Source organism: Xiphophorus maculatus, chromosome 9 (genome assembly GCF_002775205.1).
Source record: "Xiphophorus maculatus strain JP 163 A chromosome 9, X_maculatus-5.0-male, whole genome shotgun sequence".
Classification (NCBI taxonomy): domain Eukaryota; kingdom Metazoa; phylum Chordata; class Actinopteri; order Cyprinodontiformes; family Poeciliidae; genus Xiphophorus; species Xiphophorus maculatus.
The window spans coordinates 23950399-23958450 of NC_036451.1; positions in this window are offsets into that span (position 1 = coordinate 23950399).

Here is an 8052-nt window from a genome sequence, read left to right on the forward strand (position 1 = left end):
CCTGTTTTTCCATTCTTTTAAGCTTTCAGCCTTTTTCCTTGTATGGAGCTTGCTGGAGTTGGGAATGTTTGACACCTTTTGAACACTCTAGAAAAGGTAAGCGTCCGCCCTCTCAAGGAAACGCTGATGTTAGCCGTTGTTAGATATGCTAATTCTGCTAATCGCGCTAATGTAAGATGCTCGAGAAGATTTAAAATGTCAGTCATTTCTAGCCATTTTAAATGACTAAAACCTAGCTAGTTGTTGCACACAAATGGTTGGAAATACTTTGCTCATATAATTAATGAACAAAGAATATATCGAATGCAGTTTATTTTGGTTCCTAAAGAGAATCAAATAAAATATTTGATTAGTCACCAGTTCAGTTTTACCAAAAAAAAAAAGTTGGAAATCAGCCTAATCTCTCTATATATGCAAAAATAAAATGCAGTAAAAGTCACGTCACACATTCCATATTGACTGCTCATGATATCGTGACGGAAGCCCACTAACTTTCCCTTTTAAAAGAAAGCAGAATTGGCCCTTTAAACGTGGTTTAAGTGAACTTGGTGACCCGAGGCCCATCATAAACGGTCTACCATCCACACTGCCACACCTGCGCACCTTCTGCTCAGGTATTTCTCGGTGAAAGAGATTTGCTAGACTTAGAATACATTGCATTCTGTCTGAAATCGCACTCTGTTCCATTCACAATCATAATGCAATCATAATTAATTTCTAGCCATCAGTTTCGGTGCAGTGGAAAACCACTGCAGTGTGTTAGCTGTGGCACAGGAGCCATGTGTCAGACTGTAAACATGGAACCGTTCATACTCATATGTCCCATAAACCGACGCTAAACAATTGTTGACTTGTCACTTTATTGGTTAACAGGGATAATTTATGCCCGTAATAAGTGTGTAAAAAAAATAATAAAAACATGCAACAGGTGAGTTATGAACTCAGTCGGTCACAGCCTGTTCTTATCAGGGTTAAACTCAGGAGTTCTGTGAAGGACTTTTATCATCTGCAGAATTCAACCATAAAACCTACTGGATCACGTAGGGGGAAAAAAAGAGGCAGCTGCAACGATTCAGAGGGAAATATCAGCCGACACAACGCAGAGGCAGAAAACATACAATGGAAAAATGCCAAGTGTAAACATTCAGCAGGACTTTTATCAGTTGGTATCACAAAAGCCAGTGTCGTCCGGCGCCGGTATATCGTGTGTTTAATTTCAGATGCTCTCCGGTTTCACCTCAGAAATAACCGGAGCAGTCGGCTGCTTCTGTTAGGAAAAGTCCAACAAGTCCGTGTCGGCATAAAGGACTTTCTTTATTTGATGTCAGGATTAAGTGACGGTGTGACATTCAGCAGGTCAACTTTTAAACCAAGAAATGACCAATAAAACTTGACCACGTGGCTCTGACTGCGTTTGGGCGGACGAGAAAAGGGGGAGGAGGGGGGGGGAACCTACAAAATCAAATGGATCAACTGATGATGAAAAAAAAATAATAATTATAATTTGTTGGCTGTGCAGCACTTCATAATGTTTCACGGCCTTTTAAGGGAGCCGTATCGCGCAATAAACTGACTAACGAACACTCAAGGTCAGTCGCGCTATCAGCTCATTAAAACTTGGCAGCATAACTGCTCAGCTGGGGATCATAAAGCGCTTTTCACTCCATAACCACTACAGATCACTGGGTTTTTTTTTTCTTTTTATATTTTGTTCTCGTTTTTTTCCAAATTCTCAAACGTGCAGCAGTTAGCCTACCTTTATTTGATAACTGAGTTCAATTTTGCATACAATCTCGACTTGTTTTAACCCTTATTTCTCATGATCGTTTGCGGGGCAGGAAAACTGTTTTACTTTAGAAATCAGTGCACACAATGGAAACAAGTACATTTCCGTCATTTACTTGTTAAATTTGGATAATAAACTGAGTCAGCAAAAGCAGCGGTTAGATAAACTGAAAACAGATTTCCCGTTTGTGCTGTTTAAAGTCCTTTTAATGAGATACTAGAGGGTTTTTTTCTATCTGTCTGAAATATTGAGTACCATTGCAGTGAACTTTATTAAAATATTGCTGCGCACTGCAGCTCAGCTGGATAACATCAAGCTCCCATATCTTTCTCTTGCTTACAAAAACGATAAATTCATCTGTTTTCAGGTATATTAAGTGACAAATAAATAGACTTTTTGGATTATTTAAAGCAAATTCACAAGCAATATCATCTTTTTAGACTCTCAAGAGAGTCGAAGCATAAAAGATATACTATTCTACAAAACAACATCTGAGTTCAGTGGATTTTCTTTATATGTTTTTCCTTAAGATTTATGATCAAAATAACAAATGAATGTCGTAGACAATATTATATCTGTAACAACTGATAAGTCTTATTGCCAGCTGCTGGATGAAACATTTACTGTCAGTTTAAAACAAAAGTCATGAGATCATCCGACCTGTTAAAATAAGTTTTAACAGGTCAAAAATGTCGAGTGAATAATGTTGTTGAATATATTTTTACACATTTGTTTTAAAAATGTGGAAGGCATAAATCCTAATTAATCATAATGCAGAATCTTTTGTGGGAAAAATAAAAAACGAATTTTCCAAATAAAACCATCGTGATCACTGTTGCGTCATGATGTAAACCGTTAACATGTCAACAATTTACATCATGTTTGGATGTAAATTTTAACTATATTTGTAAAAAGAAAAAGAAAAAGAAAAATGTATATTTCCCAGTAAAAATAAGTAAACTGTCGTGTGTGGGCGGGCATTGCACTGCAGACAACCCCTTTCTTCTGTAAACTGTAAAACATATTTGTCTTTGGAATCAGACATTCTAAAAATAGAAAACTGTGTCAACTTACTGCACAACAAGTAAAAAAACATCACAATAAATGTCCAACAATAGCAGCTTCAGGTGGTACACATTTTTGTTTTCTTTTTATTATTATTATTATTATTATTATTATTATTATTATTATTATTATTATTATTATTATTATTATTATTATTATTATTATTACATTCTTGACTCCAGGAGAATTTGTGCAGCATTCGCTCTATCAGTAATTAACGGTGTTGGTCAGAGAGCGTCCAGATGGACAATAAACGTGGGCTCCACATAAACTGATGCGTGATGGCACAAATAAAGTTGTTTTATGTAAACAGGTGCCATAAAGCAAAGGCAGGAGGACTCTGGGAGCGCATGACCCTGAGAGCGGCTTGGAGGTTGGAGGATATGCTAATCGGGCCAGCAGCATCCCCTCGTTTAGTCGTAAATCCGACGCGGGATGTTCGCCAACGCAGCCTGGCACTTTCGTCAACCTGCAACGGAGCTTTAATTCGGCACTAAATTATAAACTTTAGCCGCTCTTCACCTCCCCTCAGAAGAGTCGGCGACGTCGCCAAAAGCCTGCACGTCACGTCGTTTGCTAATCTGACTGACAGGTTTACAGCAGCGAGCCGGTTGGTGCGTAACTAGCTGGCGACACCTGAGGGCCCCCGGGGAGCCAGGCGGCAGATAAGCCCCACGGTTTCCCCCCGCTCTCGTCTCGGTAGGGAGACAGTATTTGCTGCAACATGCAGGGAGAGGTACAGTAAGTGCTTGCTGAGTCATTAAAAACTGTCACGTTGCGTCATGTCTACTCCTCTTTTTCCTGCTGTAAAATGCAAAAAATATAATCTGTCATGAACAGTAATATGACAGAATGGTGACGTTTGGAGGGGGGAAATCGACAAATGACTCCCTGTTTATGTTATCTGTTGTGGTGGATTTCATACTTGAAGCCTCTCTGCATACACAGATATTCACAAGTCTCTTGTTTTTGTGTTCTCTTGTTTTTTATATTGAAGAAGAAATGGTTCCTGTGGTTTAGAGGGAAATGTCTCATCTTAGCAGGGGTGGCCCCAGAAACGTTTGGTAGGCCAGGGGCAGTAGGGGGGTGGCACACCAAAAAAGAAATTCTAATTTAATTTCTGAAATACTTTATTGAGCCCAAATGTGACACATATTAATTCCAGGTTCTGCAATACAAAGTGGAAATATGAAAGAAGCTCCTCCACATTTAGGAGACGGGTTTGATAGAGGCGATACCAGCAACGATTCTTCTACTGATTATTATAAAGACTGTGTGATTTTTGACATTCCATTTGTTTAGAAAAGGTCAATAAAGCAGATACATTTGAATTAAATTAAAATTGATTCTGCTTTTTAAATTGTTTTATTTAAGTTTAGTTTTTCTGTAAGAAATACATTTTGGGGATCTGATGCCAATGAAATACACAGTTTTGCAGACGCTGATACTTTTTTATTTAGATTTGATGTATCGTCACACTTCTGACTTTTAGCTCCTATAACTCCTTTATTCGTGCTCGCGCTAAGTGATGACAGCTCAGACTGAGTAACCCAGAAGCCCAGCAGCACCGGTGTGACCTCTCCTCCCCGGGGACCGGCTCCCTCTCCCCGAGGAGCATAAGCTACTCTCTAACCGATGACCTGAGTTGTCTCGTGTAATCTGTCCACACGCACAGAGAAATACCCTGATGCAGTCCGTGTGGGCACAGCACACAAAACACAGAACATTTTATTCTTTATGTTAGCTGGTGACAGGTTTGTGACCTCAAGTCAGGCGGGGAGTTGGCGTTGTGTCATTTTTGCGAAGAAAACGTCTTGTTTGGCTGAGCCGCAGAACACCTGATAACATTCCCGACTGAAACCAGATTGCTGGCTCACTCACCCCGTGCTGCATTACAGTGCGAACTTGCTAACGGCTTCCTGTGTGTTGCTGGTTAGAGACGGACCTCCTGCCCTTCTCAGAAACACTTTGGCATCAAAAGGATTCCTCAGGAAAGAGTGTTTCCAGAAACAAGCCCGTCTTCAGGCGGCTAATTAGTACTGATAGACAAAAATCTCTTAACAGTGATTAGATAGGAGCCTGTCTATTCTGGGAGTGTATTTTCATTTGATTTGCCTTTTATCATGTCATTATCAGCAGTGAGTATTCTTCCCAGGCATTTCCAAAGTCCAGATGAGGTTGGACAATCTTCTTTTGAACCGGTCTCTCCGCAGGAGTAGTATAATGAGACGGAGATTAAATGATATATTGAGCACTTTCCGAGAAAATTCTTCCCTTTGAACCATTTCGCAAGTTGTTAAATTTGACGTAAAATTGAGCTTTTTTTTAGCTTTATATCATGTTATAATGGTGTTCCCTCAAAAACATACACGGAAGTGTTGCTCTAGTTCTTTCATGCATGTTTGAGAAATCCTTTAATCTCCTGTGGCAACCATTCAGCTGTGCAAAACGCCTGGTGGGATCTAGCCCCGCCTTTCAGACAAAGCTCCTCCTCCCTGCAGCTAAAGCTTCGGGGCTTCCAGCTCACAGAGCAACCCTCTACATAACTCTCCCCAGTCAGCTCCTTCAGACTAGCCAGCAGCAATTAGCAAACCATCTGGTGGAATAGAGAAGCCATGTTGTGATGACTTCCTGTTTCAGCAAGAGCAGGAGCTTCTTAAAGAGGCAGAGAGCCAATTTCAAGGCCTTAAATTGCAAAGTCAAATTTGTTTTAAGTCATATTTGACATATACCGCATTTTTATAACAACCGAAGTTAACATACTTCAGTTGTTACTTGATTGTGCTATAAACATTGGGCTATTTTTCAACTTCCCTTCTTCTCTTTCCTATTCATTTTCTTCTTTTTCTTTTTTTTTTTTTTTTTTGCAAACAGTAATCTTAAAATGTGGCATCCAATTCTGTTCAGCTGCCCTGAGTCCAAACTCACTAGAATCCCTTTTGTTGCGTTTACAGCTGCAGGTCATCGCACGTCCATGGAAAGACAAACAACAACAACAAAACAGCTAACATCAAGTTTCTGAAACGGTTTCCCCAAAGACCTCACTTAGGTTCTATGGTAATTTTATTCATTACACTTTTCAGCCCGATGTGTGCCAGGCAGAACAAAAAAAACAAACTTAAATGATCTAGAGAACAAGGTCAAATATAGGAGCAAAATTAAAGTAGAAGTAAAAAAGAAACTGTGTGGTACAAGGTGTTATGAGACATGGATTCAAATATTGCTATGGTTTTATATATATATTTCTGAGTCTGTATGTATCATCTTTGATTCGGTGTGGGGTCAGAAAGCCCCCACAATAAATTCAAAACTGAATGTTATTTTTAAACCACAGTACAGTTCTCTGTTACACAGCAGTCCCTCCATGGAAAAAGAGACATGCAGAAAGTAATAGCATAATATTTGTGCTAAAAAGACATCAGGAAAAAACTGTAGTCATTAACAAAAAAAGGGGGGGTTTGACACCAGATAAGAAGGTAAATAAATAATTTTTCATTCCGTCCATGAAATGATGATTATGTCCACATGGAGGGATGATGGGGTCAAGAATGGACGGGTTGGTCTGGAAAAGGTGTGCTGGAAAAGAAAGTGATTCTGTTTTACGTACCCGTCTCTTGTCCTCTAATGAGGAAGTTATGTAACCGAAGCGACGCAGATTTCAACCGGATGTCGGAGCTTTCCTGAACACCACACCTGGCGCCAGTATGAGTAAAGCAGATGATGAGATCCCCAAACCATACAAACTAATTACCTCCAGATTTAATGGAAACATCCGGCAATTTATCACTCAATACTCTCTCTTCTTAGTTCAGATTTAAATATTCTAGTTTTTCGTTCTTGTGCTTTACGTTTCCCCAAACTAGTGAAATATTCCAGAAGCGTGGAACATGGATTAGGTTCTTGTAAAATAAAATGAAAAATAAAATAACATTAATTTAATTTAATTAGGGACATATGACACATGTTTCTTGTTAAATGAAATGAATTAAAATGAAATCAAATAAGGGGCACATCACTCATCTTTCTTGTTAAATAAAACAAACTGAACTCTGGGACATGATACTCACGATTCAGGGCTCTAAAAGAGAAGAATCATGGCAAGTTAATCAATTTCAACAACTAAAATCTTCAAGCGAAAAGCACATGCGAAACTGTTAAGATTCAAAAATTGGCCATGTGGGTACCCAGATATTGTTTAATATACATTTTTAAAAAAATGAAATCATAAGTAGATCGCCTGTTTTCCAGCCATGCAGAGGAACAGTCGTAACTCTCTTTAGCTCGTAATAATTTGAGGTTTTAATTTAATTCTCTTTTGTCTCCCATGCCTTCAGACTGTACAATTCCTCATTGGGGCGGGGGGAGGTGACACAGGACAGAGGGTGGAAGGAGTACTGACCCCTTGTATTTTTCTCCATACTTATCAGGTCAAACCACATAGTGCAATACGATATCACTGGTCAATCTATCCACCAAATTCTTATTTTTTTTTTTGTGTTGTATTTATATTTACTTATATATATTCTTATATTCTGTATTCTATATTCTTATTCCTTGTTTCTTGCATAATTTAAGGTTTTTCTTGCATAATTTAAGGTTTAGGTTACTCACATTTGGTGTGTACCTTAGTATTTAATTTGTATTTTGTATTCTTTTGCACTTTTGCTTACTGTGTGTTATCTTTGTTTTTTGCCTGGGAGCTGCTGGTAACTTCGATTTCCTGAGGGAGTCTTCCCAAAGGATCAATAAAGTACAAGTCTAAGTCTAAGTCTAATTTTCTACATTTTTTAAAAATCTCTTCTGTAGCCATTATGAGCAGCAAATCTGAACTTCCAGTTGTTATTGTGGAGCCGTTTACCCTGCTAACTATTTCATTTGTTTTGATCTCTCCTGCTACCACAAGAGCAGAACATATGAATGTGTCTGCAGTCCTTGTTTCATAACATTAAAATATGATTTTTTTTTTTAGCTGCATAGCTGAACTCATGTCTTAGTTAAACAAAACAAAACACAGTCAGATGACTCATGCTTTTAAGACAATGGAGGCATAACGTTTTATTAATTTAAATTACACACAGTCAGTTTTAGGTGAAGCTGCTCCACGCCGAGTTGTTTACACGGCGCAGCTCCTAATTTAGCTAATGACAGCTACCAGCTACAAACTGCACATTATGGCATCCTAGACGCTCAGACGTGTAAAT